Source organism: Ambystoma mexicanum, chromosome 2p (genome assembly GCF_040938575.1).
Source record: "Ambystoma mexicanum isolate Mex_15411 chromosome 2p, UKY_AmexF1_1, whole genome shotgun sequence".
Taxonomy (NCBI): Eukaryota; Metazoa; Chordata; class Amphibia; order Caudata; family Ambystomatidae; genus Ambystoma; species Ambystoma mexicanum.
Genome location: NC_090923.1, coordinates 1,331,704,446 through 1,331,724,476, shown reverse-complemented (window position 1 = coordinate 1,331,724,476; position 20,031 = coordinate 1,331,704,446).

The following is a 20,031-nucleotide window of genomic DNA, read 5'->3' as shown; positions in this document are numbered from 1 at the left end:
ACCGACATTTTTCCATCGACTTATTAAATGAACTGTTAGGACCAATCCCCAAGGACTGTTTTGACAGTGACAGTGAGGACAATACAACACCAGACAGGATTTTTACCCGGCATGGGGGGAACTTCCTGGTGTACACTTCCTGCCCCTATGGTAAGGAAGATGTGACTTGTGACTTCAGGAGGGATGAGGTGATTTTCCAGGTCCATGAGGGCCGCCTTTCCCACCTGAAGCCTCCAGTCCAAATCAGCACTCTGACCAGGGACTTTTCCACCCAGCTGGAGGAGGCCGCTGAGATAGCCAAACCAGAAGTCTTTCCAGGCTTCAGGCAGATGGTGGAAGAGAGAGTCAACCTAGCTGATGCCTGTGTGACTCTGGAACAAAAGCAAAAGTTGAAACAAGTTTTCTTGGATTTCCAAGATCTCTTTGCGGTAGACTCATATGACTGTGGTCGCACTGACATCCACACAACAACAATCCCCACGGACCCTGGCATGACTCCTGTGTTTGTGAAGCAATATCGCTTGCCTCTCGCATCAATGGAGTCCCTTACTGAAATAATTAAGAACCTTGAGTCCAGGGGAATAATCCGTCCAGTCCACAGCACCTTCAATAACCCGGTGCTGGGAATATTGAAGCCGAACGGCCAGTGGAGACTCTGTGCTGACCTTAGGGAGCTCAACAAACGGGTCCATACTTCCCGATGGCCTCTCCCCTACATTGACCAAGGGCTGGCCCAGATCCAGGGGTCACAGGTATTCACTGCAATAGACCTGACCAATGGATACTGGACCGTGCCTGTCAGTAGGGAGGACCAATACAAACTGGCTTTTACCTTTGGGGGCCAGCAGTACACATGGACCCGGACTCCTTTCGGATACCTCAACTCCGGCAATGAATTCAACATTTTCCTACATAAGGCCATGCCCGACCTGGGTGCGAGGGGTAACCTGGCTTATGTAGATGATGTCCTCATCAAAAGTTCATCTGTGGAGGAACACATAGCGGAGATCCGTTATGTTCTGACGCAGTTGAGGGCCGCCGGAGCAAAACTTTCCTTTCAGAAAGCACAGTGGTGTAGAACCCGTGTTAATTTCTTGGGGCATGAGATTACTCCTCAGGGTCTCTGTCCCCAGGAAAAGAAAGTGGAAGCACTTCAGAAACTGAAAGACCCCACAACTCTGCGAGAACTAAGGAGCCTCCTTGGACTGACTAATTACAGCAGAAAGTTCATTGAGGGCTACGCAGAGATTACCAGACCCCTGATTCATCTCCTGAAGGGGGGGGTCAAGTGGGAATGGGGTCCAGAACAATCCGAGGCAGTAAGACAACTCAAAAGAAGCCTCTCACAAGCGCCTTGCCTAGCTTACCCTGTCAGAAACAAGGAGTTCTTCCTGGAGACGGGGTTCTCTAATACGTGCTTGACGGCAGTATTATACCAAAAGCATGACAAGGTCAATAAAGTAATCTCCTATGCGAGCAAAACTTTATCCTCTGTGGAGGAAAAATTCAACGATTGTGAGAAGGCACTCCTGGCATTGGTGTGGGCATTGAAGAATTACCGCCCGTTTATCCAGGGGGAACACATCATATTGGAGACTCCACACCAGCCTCTGCAATATCTCCAAAGTGACAGAATCCGGGCCGGAAATGTGAGTAATTCCCGAATTACTTCCTGGATTCTGTCAATGCAAGGCTTTCCTGTGGAGGTCAGATATGGCCAAAACAAGAAGAGTCCCCTCGCGCAAGGTCTGGCTGACTTGCATGATTGTGCCAGAGAAAACTGTCTCGAGGACGAAAGTCGAAAAATAAAGGACAACACGGAGGCATACCTTAATTCCCCACACAAAGTCTTTGAAGAGGACAAGTATGAGGGAATGCCCACTGTCTATGTGGATGGATGCTCTTACCATGTTGACAACAACGGGGAGAAAGAACTGGTGGCCGGCGTAGGGAATGCATGGGTGAATGAGTCCCCAGAACCCTCCGCTGGATACAAAATTGGTCCCCGAAGTAGTCAGGTGGCAGAATTGATGGCTGTGCATCAGGCCATCCTCACTGCTGTCCAGCATCAACTCCACGAACTGGTCATAATCACAGATTCGGATTATGTACGGAACGGGTTTGTGGAGCACCTGGTTAATTGGAAAACCAGAGGCATGTTATGTGCTAACAACAAACCTTTGAAACATGGGAAGTTGATCCAAAACATTGATGATCTGGTCACCTCGAATGAGATGACCATCTATTGGAAAAAGATCAAGGGTCATTCCAAAGTAGAGGGACCAGACAAAAACTGGAAATGACTTAGCTGATCAGCTGGCCAAAACCGGGGCCATCCAAGGGGATCTAATTGAGATTGAGTCCCTGTTGGGGGAGATCCAGGTCACTGCTATCACTAGGTCCCAGACAAATGCTCACAACGACCTTTCAATTGCACAATGGAGTAAGGAGACCCCTGATGCTGATTTGATCACCGCTCAGAAGGGGGATCCAATTATTGGTAAATTTTACCAGCACCTTGAGGACCCTGAGAACTTTACCCTGACGGATACCGATTACATTGGGAAAGAGGACCTAAGAGTGTTGATGAAATGTCCAAAAATGTTCCGAATCCAAGACGGTTTGCTGGTAAGGAAATCCAAAGCTGGCCACGATCAGTGGGTGGTTCCTACCTCATTCCGAAGCCTGATGTTAAGTCACGCCCATGATGCGGCCACCGCCGGTCATAGGGGGTTTCACACAACATTGGAAATCTTAAGAGAGGTTGCATACTGGCCACACATGGGGCAGGACCTCGACCAATACTTGAAGGGGTGTCTTGTGTGTGCACAATTTCAGCCATCATCCCTCACGCACCGCGCGCCTCTCCAAAAGAGGGGGATGACACTGCCATGGTCAGATTTACAAATCGACTTTGTAGGCCCTGTGATTCGCTCGGCTAGGGGGAATAAGTACATGTTGACTGTGACATGCTTGTTTACCAAGTGGGTGGAATGTCTCCCAGCCCCAAATTGCAAGGCAGAAACTGCAGCTGCCTTGATGATTAACCACATCTTTTCCCGTTTTGGTCTACCTCAAAGGATTGAGTCAGACAGAGGTAGCCACTTCACCAGCGAAGTAATGACAAAGATGTGGGAGATACTGGGGGTCAAGAGAAAGCTGCATATTGCTTACAGGCCAGCTTCTTCTGGGGCAGTAGAGAGATATAACCGGACAATTGTGAGCATATTAAAGAAGTTTGTGGCAGATTCTGGGCCAAGTTGGGATATCCGATTACCTCTGGTCCTAATGGCCATCAGATCTACCCCTTCATCTGCAACCAAAATGTCACCATTTGAATTGATGACTGGGCGCAAGATGGTGCTTCCTCAGCATTTGCTCTACAGGACCCAAGAGCAGACACTAATAAATGCCTCCACAACTCATGAGTATGTGGAGAATTTAAGGAAACACCTCCAACATGCTTTTGCTTACGCTCAGCGGAATCTAGAAAGATCGGCTGATAGCATGAAGACCCACTATGACCTGAAAACTTCCAGGAAGGAATATCAGGTGGGGGACCGGGTCTATCTATACAACTTCCAAAGAAACCAGGCAAAACAGCGAACATTTTTGCCTACGTGGAAGGGACCCTTTGAGATCATCGACAAGATCTCCCCTGTGGCCTACAAAATCCACATCCCCAAAGGTCCTTTGGCAGCGGGGGAAGACAAGTGGTTCCACATAAACCAGTTGAAATGTTGCCATCCCAGGCACACTCTGCAACAACTGAAGGAATCCTCTGGAATCCTAGCGGGTACTGTCTCAGATTAATTCAGTTCCAACCATAAAACATACCACATCTAGTCTCTAAAATATTGTGATTTGCATGAAACTGTCTCTTAGTTATACTGTTTTTTATCAAAATAAGAATGTAATGTTTCGTTATGATGAAATGCATATGCTGCCCCACTATCTCAACAGTGGTGCAAAAACGTCTATGAGTAGGTATTGCCGCTCTTCCTTTGTCGTCCTAGGAGAAAGAAAACCTGGAGACGGGCCAAGGAGGACGATCCGGAGACCGGGAGGATGACGCAAGGGGGCCCGGGGTACCGCCCAATCTTCCCATCAGGACCGGCGAGGAGAACCAATCGATCAGTACCGGATGGAGAAAAAGATGCTGCACTGTGCCATCTATTGGAAGAAGATGAGGAAACATCCCAGATCTTGCGGGTCCCACCAGTGAAGGATCAGATGGCCACCGCAAGAAGGGGGGCTTGTGGGATGTATTTACCCATGCATCCGAGCCCTACCTCAAAACTGTGCAGTACTGACATGAAAACATCATGATGGCCAGAGCTTCCCAGAAAATGCCCAGGGAAGTGCATGAGGAATAGGCTGCCACCCATTTTTGCCGATGTTATGGGCACAGAAGGACACTGCCTAAAACCACCATTGGACTACCCACACAGTAGTCTGAAACCATTGGGAATGGCAATGCTGACTGCCAAAAGCAAACCCATAACTGTTGGGAATTCATTTTCTTAAATCCCAAAAAGGGGTGCAGTACCAGTACTCACCACTATCCAAAAGCCGGCGTTTTAAAACCAACAGATTTTACTTTTTTGTAGAAAACTGAATAAATGAACCCAAAACATGCCAAAGAAAGACTTACTGAGAGGTGGATCCAATGTAAAGTTATATTCTGAAGTGACTTGAAGGTGTATAACAAGACTGGCTGACCTGTGGATTTCAGCAGTTTAAGTAAATTTGGACTGAAAGACACTACAAATCTAAATGTTCAAATTGACTGAGTGACCTACTTTTGAGTGTCACATAGGTTGAAATTGTTTAAATGTCATAGTTTTAAACTTAGAATCAGCATTCTAGCTGCATATGTAAAAATGTTTAGTTTTATTTGAATGCAGAAACTGGGGAACAAAAAGTGACATTTTATCTGAAACTTGGCTCAAGGAACTGAATTCTGCCTGGCAACTACCCCCCATCAGGAGTGAAACTTGAGTCACAGCTGTGTTCCCAGGCCCATCTGCCTTTTGCTGGCCACACTAAGGATATGCCATCTCTCTGATAATTGAATTAAGGGGAGCCCACAGAATACAGGAGCTCTGAACAAAGCCCTGTCCTGACTCAGGCAAATGTTTTATTGGCGGGAGTCGTAAATGGAGCTTCCTCTTGGCAGAAGCTGGGAGGAGCAGGGTCTCTGAGCTTGCCAGAAACTGGAAAGACTGGTTTCTGTACCATGTGACATGAAAAGACACACCTCTATAGCCAGAATATGGTTTTAGAAAAAGATGAATAACTCATAGAGCGGACATGTGAAAATTGTATAAATGACACCATAATTCTTGTGATTTTTCTGCCCACATTTTAAGAGGTTTTTCGAACCGGTGGCATGTTCAGGGGGGTTTTAGCGGAAAAGTGGATATTACTCTAAATGTATGCATGTTAAAAATCTGAAACTTCATCAATTAATGTCCCTACTCCCTGCGCACATGTATGTAAAGTGGGGTCAATGTCAGAAATGGCAAAATCAGTTAAAAAGTGAAATATGTGCCATTTCTGAATGCAAGCTCCTAGAAACAGCAGATTTGGGACAGAGTATATCTCCTGTGATATGTGATGTGTGCATGTAATTTTAAACCAATGTTTACCTGTGCAAATATGTCTTTTGTTATCAAATATAGAATGTGTGCAATTTGACTGGGGAGTGTCCTCTCTGCAAGCCATAAAATGACATCACTCTGACACAACTTAGTTCCCCAATCAAATGAGAAATGGAAGTTTGACCAATTAGAAGCTGAGAGAGAGGTAGGGTCAGTGATGCTAGAACACACCCACATTCTAAACACATAAAAGCAGACAGACAGGACAGATAGGGACCTTCATTTCCATCTGCCGCTGGAAGCTCTGCCGGAAAAATCCATATTTACCTCCATCAAACCTCCAGAGAGACAAACTAGAGACTTCAAATCCATCAATCTCCAGAGAAAGCTGTGCAGAAAGATCCAGACTTTAAATCCCTCAATCTTCAGAATCCAGAGAGAGAGCAGACCCAGATCACTGTGAAGTGCAGAGACCAGAGTCCCGTCTAAAACCTGACCAGATCCATGGCGAGGCCCATTTCACTCAAGAATATAGTGTGAGTACCTAGAAAACTGTGCAGAACCAATCTCCTAGTTAAAATAATATAATTCAATCCTATTTTAATCTAAGTAGAACTGTCTCCTAACTGTCTCCTGTCATTTGTAAAGCTGTCACTTGTCATTTTCTAGTTGCAAGCTGCACTTGTCTTTTTGAACTTTAAAATTTCAATCTGAAAAATGACCTTTATTCAATCGCTCATATCTCCGCGACCGTTTGTGCTAGAGACTTGCAGTAACTTTCATCTGGAAGCTGGGATCCTAGGCTTTTCTAGGACCCCAAAACGATAGTGATAGTCCTTGTAGTTCCTCTGTAATCGCGCTCGGCGCATTCGCAAATTTAGCCGCGATTTGACATTTTGCCGCGATTTGAAAATTTCTCCACTTGCAAAAAGATAGCTGCTTTTGCCTTCCCTTTGCCAGAAATTCGTTTAACCTGCTAATTACCCCTGAATCATTGCTAGTGTGAGCCTGGACTAATATTAACTAGATATCACTCACCCTGAACCTCGGAAAGGGAATTAAAAGCATTTCCAGCATATTTCTCATCCATTGCCAGCACATATCAAAGCATTTTGCCTGTGTTTTAAACTTCTGTAGTCTAAGTTGCTGGGGTGAACTGAATCACATTTGATTGCATTTCTGAGAACTGTGTGCTTCCCTCCATTTCCTTGCATTGCATAAAAGGGGGAGGGTGAATTGTACAAGAAAGTGATTACATTGTCTTTTGCTGAAATTCTATCAAGTTATTTTCCGTACTGCATTTCATTCCACATTGCATCCATTTGAAACCATAAAAGTAATGTTGCTATCTTATCCATTTCATGTCAACTCATTAGTGATTATCAAGAAGTGTGCTAGTGTCAGATTCTCCGTTGTTAATCTTTAGCATATCAGATTAAGTGTGATATTTAATTATTAATTATTATAAAGCGTGATATAATATATATTGTTTAAATTATCAAATAAACCTTTAACTTGCAAAACAGAACTACTTCTTGGCTCAGTGGGGTCAGGAGGATTCCAAGAGAGGGGTGTTATATAGGGGTAGTCATCCAGAACGCATGAACTGGACATAAAGTTATATCAATAAGGGTTTTCATTCAGTATTATAGACTAGGCCTTGATTTAGCTGTAGTGTTGAATTGAATCCTCTTACAGTGCCCCTGCAGTGAGAAGCATGACGGAGAGCTCGCCATCATAATTAAACAGCTGAGACTATATGGGTAGGCGCATGCTCACCACATTCTGGGAAGAAGGGTTTGAGGGAGACCAGTCATATCAAAGTATTCTCACGGCCTCTCGTATTCTCACCGGGGCAGTACCAATGTCCAGCTCAGACCACAACACAGGAGCAGAGGAAGAAGCCTGACCAAGGGGATCCAGTTCCAGGGAGGGCTGCAACCATGCCCCAACGTCCCCGCAGAGACCAGGTGAGTGCAATACCAGTGGACAAATGGACGTGCAGCTCAATATGTAACATATGCCAACAATCATTCAAATATGTATGACAATTCCTCAATCACTATGTGTAACTAAAAGACAAAAGTAGAATCAAACCTTTACAAACCATGGACTCCTGTCCAGTGCGCAGCCACACTGGTCTACGAGGACATTCATTAACCTGCAGTTCAGGAACTGCTTCCAAAAGCACCTTCCATCACATCAAAATGTTAGCAATACACCATTCTGCTATTCAAAACCTTGTCTATGGATCGTACTATGCAGAAAGTACTGCTTTAGAATGGCAACATTTAAATAACATTCTCCTACATGAAACAGCCAAAGAACTACTTCAATAAATAGAACACATCCAAAGTAAATATTTTGGAACTGAAGTTGACTTAGAAAATTCAGTAACTTTAGAAAACATTGGCAAAAACTCACAAACACCAATCTCCTTACAAACACATACAAAAAAGAAATAGCAAAGTTTCAAAACACATCTGCTGAAATACCAAATAAAGTATGTCTGTTGTCGCATAACTTTTTATAAAGAGTACAAAAATAACACATATGGCCTACAAAATAGACAATGAGGAATCCCAATGGTTACAATTAGCTTTATATCTCACAGCAGAAAATAAATACAAAATAACTGACCTCTCAATAGTTTGTACATACTGCAATACAAAGCTTGACAATAACCAAATGCCATTGCGGCTATCACTCGTAACTTGGAAATCTTCCCACTTCCAAAAGCTCTCCAACAACTTAACTTCTATTAGAGCATCATAATCCTGGCAAAGTAGTATATTTGCCATTAGATCTTAAAGACAATGTAGAAACTCTAAGAGTACAACGGCCATAAGTGTTAATGGTATACCAACAAATGACAAAATTTGGCAGCAACTAGTCGACTTAAACAAAGTTAGACAAGCCCTACAATATCGTTAAGAAAACAAAATTAATACTACAGCGATATATACATAGAGGAAAACCTAAGAGAAACCACTCAAAGAATTGAAGATTTACCACTAACTGGCCAATTTGAACATGTGCATCCTGTTACTGCAGCCAACACTCCAGACCAGTATACAATGTATCCACTACATTCCGAAGATATCATAGAAAATGCACTAGAAACATATCAAATTTGTCAAGCCAAAGGATCTCCAATGAGCATATGGGAGAAACGTGTAGACGCACATTCTTTTCCTCCACTCTCACCTACAGGAAAAGGAGGAAGATAGGATGAAAGATCGACACAAATTAGTGCATCTTAATATTGCTCTTTTACAAATGTATTCTGAAGATCCAAGATTAAGACACAATGTAGAATACATTTTCCACCTTCTGTTCGAAAGTGCACTGGGAACTCTATGTTATGGAGGTGCACACACATTAAAATAGGCTCTCATTTCTTAAACATGTCAGCTACCCAACTGCTTCAAAAGATAAAAGACAACAATGAAGTTTTACAGTCAAGTATCACAAATCTCTTGGCAAACATTGTGGTGCAAAATATTACTGGTTCTGATGTCATGCTGATGTAAGTTCTATGCTAAGTAACCTAGCCCCACCCACATGGTTTGTTACTTTAAGTTGTGCAGAATATGCATGGGATGACTTCCATGATTTCTTATGCACTGAAAACCAAATTAAAGAAGGAATAGACATAAGAACACCAGGAGAACACTGTTCTCTTGATCCTGTCAATGTTTCAAAATACTTTCTCCATCACTTCACTGCCATGCTGCACTTTTTCTGCAATAAAACTACCCCTTCACTCAGAAGTAGAACACTTCTTTTTGAGAAAAGAATATCAATCCAGAGGAGCACCACACACCCACATGCTTTCGTGGATAAAAGATGCTCCTAAATGTGTCCATGACAGTGATGCCACTGTTTTACAATGTATTCAAAATACCTTACCTGTGACATCCCTTTTAGAAACCAGACATAGTGACCTACATGCACAAATATAACATTTCCAAAAATGTAAGTGTGGTAAATACTGCGGACGTCAATATAAAAATTAAGGTAATAATTTACCAGATGTCACTTTGGCTTCTCCAGACCAGTTTCCACCAAAGGACAAGTAAATAGCTTGATGTCTTCTGTTAGACACAGTGTAAAAGGGAAATCCCCCAAAACACATACAACATTAAAATAGACGAGGTATCCAAGTACATCAATGATTACAATGCAATCATTACCCTCTTGTAGACTACAAATATAGACCTACAATACATTGCAGACAATTCCACTGCAATTTAAAGATGACAGCCTCACCGGAGCTGAAAGACAGAGCTAAAAGACCTTTGGGATGACATATCATCTGACAAAACCCTGTCACAAAAATGTTACATCTTTGGTATAAAAATGCTGTCACATAGAGAATGGGGGTGCCAAAAACCTGCAGACAGTTGAACAGGTACACCCTCATATGGGAACTATGAATACATTAAACATATTTCTGAAACAAGAAGGAAGTACAAGTGGCTATCCACACCGGAGAAAATCCGACTAAAAACAGCATCCCTCATCCATAAATGCCCAAATAAAGCACCACAATATCTAATAAAGATTTGCTAGAAAAATATCTATTAGACCTACAAGACTAGTGAATTGCAACTGCCTTCAGGTGCCTCGCTTTAAACCCCCCACAATTGGGGCACTTGTTTCCCAGTCAAAGCAGCCAAACTGTGAAACTCACTACCTACTACACTTAGAATGGACCTCTACCAAACCATTACCAAATTTAGACAAAATCTGATCACATGGCTCCTAGAGAATGATGCTAAATGAACCTGCAGTATGCAAATATAGTTGTAAATAATTGTACATTTTCCTGTATATAGATTGCCTATACATTCTCCACTATTGCACACTCTCTACCGCTGTGATGTTTTTCTGATACTTTGTAACATATGTAACCTATGCACCAATCTGTATGACTTCCTACTTCTGCCTGCGCCCTGATACCTTCGGGTCTGGCGCGCATAATAAATATCAAACAAACATTTCATGGCTAAGCCTCCTTCCTCATCAAAAATAGTACTAAAATCCTACCAAGAGCTAGAACCAATACCTACAAATGATCCCAACAGCCAGGACATTTTGATAAACAATGTAATTCACATATACTATTGAAATAGAAGTTCTGCTTTGGAGAACATGTGCCTGTACAACATAGCCCATAAATACTCCTACAAAAACTATTTTATATCAGATGAGACAACTGGCAAATATCCAGTCTCAACCTGTGAAGGAAGCCTAGTAAAACGTACCAAGCCCAGCCATCATTAAAGGCCAGTTGTTAGAATCCTCCCCATTCCCATTGGGCCCTGTGGGGCTCAAATGGGAATGGGGATTCATTTTTACTAGAGCCCAGAAAAGGGCAATTACATGGTCCGCCAAGGTCGGCATGACTCGGTTATTGCTCTTTTCTGGGCTCCGGTAAAAAATCATTACTGGCGGCAGCCGTGCCCTTAATAAGGGCATGGCTACCGCCAGGGTTGTAATGAGGCCCTAGGACTAATTTAAAGCTGCATTCAAAGCACATGAAAGCATTATAACAAATGTTGTCCAATGAATGCCAACAAGAGGGAGAAACTGAAGCTCTACTAGATAAATACACTCCTGAAGTAAGTCAACCTTCTCTTACAGGAAGCCAAAAACGACTTGGAGAACCACTCATTCTAAATGATGCAGAAATAGCCATGACTGAGGTAGAAAACACAATGGGCCTCATCACAAGTTGGGCGGTAACGCCGGCACTAATAGCGCTGGAGCTATCTGCCTTACCGCCAAACCAACCGGCGCTATTAGCGCCGGATCACGGGTTTGGCGGATTTGGAAATCCCCATTCCCCATTGAGCCCATTCAGGAATGCTCCATTCCCCATTAGGCTCAATGGGGAAATTTCACGCTAATACCGCCGGCGGATTTCCCGCAGGCGGTGTGAGCGCGGATTTTCGGCAGATTTCCCCCCAGCTCAGAGCTCGGGAGAAATCCGCCGAAGCCCTGATTTGGTGGACCCTTAAATCCGGCGCTAACAGTGCTACCACCGGATTTAAGGGTTACCGCCAAACTCGTGATGAGGCCCAATATATCTAAACAATCTGAAGACTTGCCACTGCTCAAATCATAGCTAAATGATGAATTGAGCATTTACCTAGAAGTCACTGAAGAAATTGAACATGGACTTAAACATGAAACTAAAATGTGTAGCTGTAAAAAAATATAAACCTATGCTCTTGTATTTACATGGTGAAGCAGGTTTTGGCAAAACCTTCTTAATTAAAATAATCAGCAAATGTTTACAAGACTTAAAAAACAATAACCATTCAGCTGTTGTAACAGCCCCCACAGGTCCAGCTGCGTCCAGCTGCCTACAACATAGGAGGTGTAACTTTACACCAAATATTTCTCCTCCCAGTAGAACACCAAAACAAATTATAATACTACAAAATATCAGCAGAAGCTGCTATTGAAGTACGCAGAATTCTGAAATAAATGAAAGTCCTCCTGGTTGATGAAGTATTTATGGTTTCCAACCTCATGCTTGCTTTAATTAATCTAAGAATGCAAGAAGTCCTAAAAGCCGACTACAAAGAAGTGTTTGGAGGAAAGCATGTTATTGTTTTCGGTGACCCCGTACAGTTAACACCAGTAAAAGGCCAACCCGTTTTCAAAACATTAGGACATAAAAATGGCCGTAAAACACTCTGGAGCATTGGCAATATAAATATATGGCAACATTTTTGCTACAGAGGACTAACTAAAAACATGCATCAATCTGCAGATCTAACCTATGCTAACATTTAAAAAAACATTAGAACACATATGCTTACTAAAGATGCAAAATCCATCTTAAAAACTAGAGTAATCCATGAGCTGTATGGACAAAAGACATCTGCCCCTGATGTCATGGAACAATTAACTCAACAAAATGTAAAATGCATGTTCTTAATGCCAACACTTTCAAGTTGTAGCCAATTCAACAATACAATGTTCAAAAGAGAAATGCAACCCATGGTGCATATCAGTTCCACAGACAAAGTGGAAGTGCACGATATGACCCTCCCTATGTGTCAACAAGTAACAAAATGACTAAACAACTTTGAAAAATGTATTCCCCACAGCTAGATTTGAAAAGCTATTAACTCTGTGTCTAAACTGCAGAGTAATTCTAAAATGTAACCTTCACGTAGAACAAGGTTTAGTCAATGGAGCAATTGCTACACTTGTTTGATTCCAAACATATCGACATGACAACAACATTAAGTTTGTCAACATCCACTTTGACAAACTTACAGAAGTCAAAAGAATAGGCCACACAATAGCATGTTGCCTTCATTTTAAAGACATGTATGTCCACAGAAAACAATTATCTCTATCTTATATATGTTTTCACTATTCATAAATTGCATGGTAGCACTTTCACAAATCCTTACACTCGATGGTCTAGTCCTAGTTAACTTTGATGCAAACAAAGTCAATGCTGACATTCCTTGCATCCTAGAATACAACAAGCTACGCGCATTGTACACCCCCTTCTAGACATGACCATGTACTTCAGAAAACAAAACCTTTAAAAAGAAAACTAATAAAAACAGAAGATGTACCAGATCTCCCTCAATAGCACAAAAAACGACTGCTCTGTCAAATAATACAAGCACACTAGTCTCTAGTCCAAAAACAACTGCAAATCCATCAAAAGACAAATGTCTGTCTCTTGTCAAAAATGAACTGCAGTTCCATCAAAGGATACAGAGGCACAACTTTATGGTCCATTTAAATTCAGCACCAAAACTGGGGTACATTGCTTTGCAAATGTAGCAATCAATCTACTCTTCCAATTGCCACATTTTTCACAACATTTACTTAAACGGCTCGGACCAGTTGTGTTTGCAAATGCTCGTCCTTAATACAAATGCCACAAATCCTGACAGCACCTACAGTGTCTCAAGTTTAAGGCAAGAATTGGACTACTGTATAGGAATGGTAGCATTCACCATAAGCACACAGGGAGATCCATAAGCAAAGGAAGATCCAAAATAATTCTGAATGTATATACTACAAGTACTAGAAACCTAAAACATCTATGCAAATTATAACTTCCAGATTTTATGCACATGGAAACATACATGCACTCTCTGCAACCATGTTTCACATGAGCACATACCTAAGGAATGATTTATGTATGTATCCATAACAAATTCTGAATGCATTCCATTTTGCCAGCTTCTGCAGGATGCAAATCCTAGCATGTTATGCTGCTTTTGCAATTCAGACAATCGCCTCAAGCATTCAAATAAGCACACACGGCCAATATATCATACGAATGCTTCTAAGGTACAATGCAGATGGTACACAAATTGCTGTAAGCTCACTAGCTCTACACACAGCTGTCAAGTATCGCTTGGCAAGAAAACCTTCACAACACTAGGCATATTCTACCACACTAGTGCCGCAACCACTTCAGTCCACTATACTGAATATGTAAAAAAAAAGAAGTGGTTGGTTTGAATATAAATACTTCTGTTACTGCAAAACATAGATTACCAGCAAATCTAACAAATGCCTACCAAATATTCTTGCAACCCAAATGTACCCACTAAAGTATACTACAATATACAGTTAGAATATGCCAATGGGTATCTAACTACTTTAAACATAACCTTCATTTATTTGAATACACTTCAAATATGCCATCCCGATTATACTTACATAATACATCCATAGTGCTACAATAGTACTGTAAAATCCAATTGAATTGCAATACCCCAACGGGTATATAACTACTTCAAACATACCCTTCATTACAACACACTTCAAACATGCCATCACAGTTATACTTACCTTATATATCCATAGTACCACACACATGTATTCTGTAGCAAAAATATACTTTAAAGCCATGGAAATGCCACAACCTGTATGTAAATACAATAGATTTTTTTTAATCCACCATGATTTTTTTTCTCCAATGACCCAATGATTACTTCAGGTTAAAACAAGTGTACCAGCACAAATGTTGTACCGAACATAGTACATACAATGAACTATTTATGGGGGTCATAAAAGTACATCTATTTGTACAACTGTATGTAATTAAAGGTTTTAAAGTACCTTGTTTAACAAATGAGACTTTTAAATAGCTACTGGATGGATATACAACAAATTTGCAAAAGCTTGCTTTCAGGGCCAAGCCGCCCCTCCTTGCACAAGTTTGGTGCAAATTTGTCCAGCGGTTTGGGCTGTAGGCGTGAGCAAAGTTTTTTTTCCATTATCTCTACATGGATTTCAAAGGTTTTGGATCCCGCCTATAACTTTGCCCCCTCTGGACGAAACTACACAAGTTTGCTATAAGAAATTTGAATGGAAAGATTACCATGCAGAAGCAATGCGATATTGAAAGAGCAGTACAAGCCTCACAAGATATTTAAGAAATCTCTATAAGCACACAAAAAAGAAGAAATTCCCATGTTCACATTTATGAGGAATTATTGAAAGATTAAAAGAATCTCGCAACAGAATAAAGTGTTATATTGATCCCAAATATGTATAAATGTTTACATAATATATAACACGGCATCAGAAGACAGTTCGGTACAAGGAATTAATAATGAACCATTTTTAGATATATTGATATACACAAGAGAGAATATGTTCAATGTGTCTCCATGCAAAACATGTGTTACCCAATTCAAATTTCACCTGCCAGTTCAAATTGGATCAACAGCATGTTCAAACTGTATTAATACATTATTTTGAGTCATTTGTTGTTCACTGTAAAAATAACAAATATTGTGTTCCAAGGAACAAATTGGTTCCTTTTGGAGTGAGTTCATCAACATAAATCTATATGGTATTGAAGAAAATAATTATTGTATGAAAAACATCTTTTTTGATTCATCATTGAAACGTATTTTTTAAATTCAATGAAATACTGAATATAAATAATTATTGATATTTATGCTTTGTTGAGTTATGATTAATCAAGGAAAATTATTTTGGAGTAGACCAGTTTTGTCTAATAAAAAAAAATGATTTTGGAAACCTAAGTAGCTGGTTCTGTAAGGAATGTTAATGGTTGGGTCAAAGTCATCACATATGGTGGGTTACACAACTTCATCATATTAGAGCAGATATTGGACGTTTGTCTGATGGATTTGCATAAGCATCTTGTAGATTTCAACGTGGTCTATCTGACAAATGTGTCTGCAGGCAGGTCAATCACTCATTAGGTTAACCAGAAGGGACAGGTGCCTCATTAAACACAGGAGGTAAAGTCGTAACTTTTAGCCATTAAAGTTCTTTCCAGCAGCTCCCCGCAATACTGTGGTGAGCAGGTCATGTATGGGTATTTCCCAGAAGGTTAGTTAGCCCTAAGTTATCGGGATGATAAGGCGAAAATCACTGCATTTCAAAATGGTGCAGGGACTGCAGGGATATTACGGAAGGAAGGACCCTTTATAAGGGTAGACACTTAAGGGTACAGATGTTCAGCATAACCATAGAATCTGAGGAAAAGCCCACATCAGCTGGTTGCAAAAGGCCTCACAGATGCAGATCCAGGCTTGGCAGTGCCTATAATAACCCAGTCACAGTGCATGAAGATTTCTTAGGAGCAGGTGCAGTGGCTGTGATCACCAAGTCAATGAGTTTTGAATCAAGTAAACATTTATACGAGTTATGTGCAGTGGTTCTACGTATATAATGATAATGATGTGTTATTTATATAGCGCCTTAATCCAAAGCGCTTTACAGAGCACATATTTACATACAATATCACCCAACCAAAATTGGTACTCATTTATCGACCTCGGAAGGATGAAATGCTGAGTTGGCCTTGCCGGGCTTCGAAACTGCGACCTGCAGATTACGCTTGGATCGCAGCAGTGAGCGCTCAACACACTGAGCTATTTTACCGCATATGTAAGATATTTAAGGCATATATGGAATAGTTGTGATCATATGAATGGAAAGTTGTTCTATGTTGATATAAAACCTTATCTAAAATACGAGGGCCCTCATTACGACCCTGGCGGAGAGGGGTTTACGCCAGCGTAATGCATGGCGTACCTCTCCGCCAGATTACGACTTTCCGTAGCGCCATGGTGATTTTTACGCCCGGATTTTCCGGGCGGAAAAATCCATGGCGCTACGGGACCTCTCGTTAATTACGCCACCGTAATTTACGGTGGCGTAATTAACGCCTTCCCCACTCCCATTATGCCCTATGGGGCAAAAATGGGAATGGGGAAGGGTAAATGGGGATTGGGGACTAACCGCCCCGCCAAGGTCGGAATGGGGCGGTAAGTCCGCCAACCCCCATGGCGGAGTTGGCAGCTCTGCGCCATGGACCATGGTGCAAATTGCACCATGGATCTCCGCCAGGGTCGTAATGAGGGCCGAGGTCTTCCTATATTGGTTTAAGAATATTAAAACTAAAAACATGTTTAAAATGACATTTTTACATATATTTCAGATTGATTTTAAGGTGCCACATCCTTTATTTTGTTTGAATGAAAGAATGTATGGCATACAGACTTGAAGAGCAAGCTTTGTCTTTATTAAGACCATGGTGTACGTAATCTAATGGTGTTGAAAGATTCATGTGGAAGTATAAGGATGTAGTGTGCGTCTTTAATAATTCGATTACCCTTTCCTGCTGTTGCCATATGCAGATATGAATTTGAGGCCTGATTCACAGAGACTTTTTCAATGGGATTGCACCATTATAATACACTTCTGTGACTCAGGCCCTGAATGCTTAGGCACCGCTTTCCGCTTTACTGCATATCGCATCTCCTATATTGGCTATCGTGGTTTAAAATAGGCGCACATGTTGTGTGGCATTTACTTTATGTATTGTTGTGAATTTATTTTTCAAGGATCGCAAATAAAAAAGTTACTTAAAGGTGTTTTGGGGTATTTCAAGGTAGGTGCAATTAAAAAAAAAATCAGCATTTTAAAATATAAAGGTTGTCGATGTAACAGTTTGTGTTCTTATTAAAATTGATTTTCAGAGGCTTAATTCAGGCATTTCATGTATAATCATAGCTGTACACAATCTTTTGGTGTAACCCTGAATGGAAGTCTGCTATCCCGTTCTTGCCTGCGAATGTACAGTCATGGTATAAGCAAAGCAGAGGATCTTTAGGTCAGATGTGGGAAGTATCAATTGGTTCCCACTATACATATAGAAGCCTTCCATCAACCGATAGCTATTCCTTCTCTTTCCTAGACTTAGAAAGCAAAGTGGAGGCAGTACTTGCTTTTTTTCTTTTTTTTTCTTTTATTTGTGTTTAGTCAACAAGAGACTTTTCACAATTTACAGACGAAAATACATAATTACATAAAATACAATGGGCCTCATTAGGACCCAGGCGGTAAGGGGTTTACGGCGGCGTGAACAGCGCCGACCCTTACCGCCTGATTCCGAGGTCCCTTAGCGCCATGGAGGTTTTAACACCTGCTTTTAGCAGGTGTTAAAATCCATGGCGCTAAGGGACCTTGTTGTTAATTACGCCACCGTAATTTACGGTGGCGTAATTAACGCCTTCCCCACTCCCATTATGCCCTATGGGGTAAAAATGGGAATGGGGAAGGGTAAATGGGTTAATGGGGACTTACCGCCCCACTCACCTCGGAATGGGGCGGTAAGTCCGCCAACCACCATGGCGTAAACATAGTTTACGCCATGGTGGTAAAGGTACGACCGAGGCGGTAACTTACCGGCTGGGTCGTAATGAGGCCCAATATGTGTGACCATACATATAAAAAATACGTATCAGAAAAACAGAAGAGGAAAAAGGGAAGAAAAGAAATGAAAGGCAATAAAAGAGAGGAACAAATGATAAAAAAGACAAATTCGACACAACTCAAGGGAATAGCATTCAATACAGCCTAAACTCAAATGGTATCATTTTAACACTAAGTTCATCCCATCCTCATCGATGCCAATAGACCATTCCCTGAGCTAGTAAAGGATGATGATTTCAAGTTCCTTCGACCTTCTTATTACTTCCAATGGTAAAAACGTTTCCCTTCCCAGCAGACAATCTATTCAAAAATTCATCTGTATCCAACCAATCAACATTATGTGCAAAACGCGAGAAGTGTTTCACTCTTCTCTTTCGTGGCCACACATGATATTAAGAGATGTTTCACACTACGTTGTACATCAAGCTTATGCAGATTGCATGAGTCCTCCAACACACTTTCTTTGTTCCTGTTTCTCTGCAATTCTCTCCTATTGAAAAGGTTCAAATGAAACATCAGAAATTCCCCCCTCCACCTGACCTCTGGAAAATGCCTAAAATAGGGTAATACAAAATCTCCCGGTTTATCGCAGATGGGGACATTTTTTTTGAAAATCATATTGTATTGGCATTTTTTGGTTATCACATCATGCATTAAGTTTCATCAATATTTTCCTTGAAAACATTGTAACAATAACCCTTACCCCCAGCCCTCCCTCCACTCCCCCCCCCCCTCGGCCATGGATCCAGCACTGGCATCTAGTTTGTCCGATGAGCTCACGGGAAGCGTTTTGGGGCACATTCTATCAGTTCCGTGCACATTGGTGTCTTGGGCTCGGCTTTTTGCGGCCCCTGTAGGGTGATTATTTGTGTGATGCCTTGTACATGTGGGGTATCATCCCTGGTGACCATTGATGTCTGGGTTGGTCCCCAGGCGTGCTATTGTCGCTTCAGGCCAGGTGCTCAGACTTCTCAAAAAAGGGGAGCCAAGGTTCTTCAATGTTACATCTAGATTCATCAATGTGGTGTGTCAGAAACTTCATGTCATAAATGGCCCGGACTTTGGTGACCCAATCTTTTTCGCCTGGCATGTGTGTGCTTTTCCACTTCTGGGCAATTTAACTCCTGGCTGCCACGAGCATGACCTGTAGCATGTGGCCCTGGGTTTCCTCTTGGTCGTCCCCCACATCCATCCCGAAGAGGAGAAGCCAGAGGCACAGGGACCTACCCACTCCGTCGACCCCTTTAAACCAGGATAGAACCTCTACCCAGTATGTCTGGACCATGGGGCATTTCCACCACATATGTATGTAGTCACCTTTTACTATCCTACATTTCCAACAGTGCGGGTCGTATCCCGCCCTCATCCTGGCGATCCTCTGGGGGGGGGGAATAATGCCACCTGTGCAATATCTTCAGGGCCTGGTGTCGGTATTGAAGTGAGGTCGTTGATCGGTTGGACCATCTGTTGTCATCAATTGCCCCCCCAGGTCCCTTTCCCATTGTGTCCGGGCCAGTGTGGGTTCCCCCAGAGCTGAGAGCAGGAGGAGTTTGTAAAGACGAAATATGACCCCCCCTGGAGCAGCGGGTGGAGATTAGCAGTTTCTCAAAATCTGTCAGGTCTCTCCTCAGAGTTTCTCCCCATGAAGGTTCAGTGAGGACTCCATTGAGTT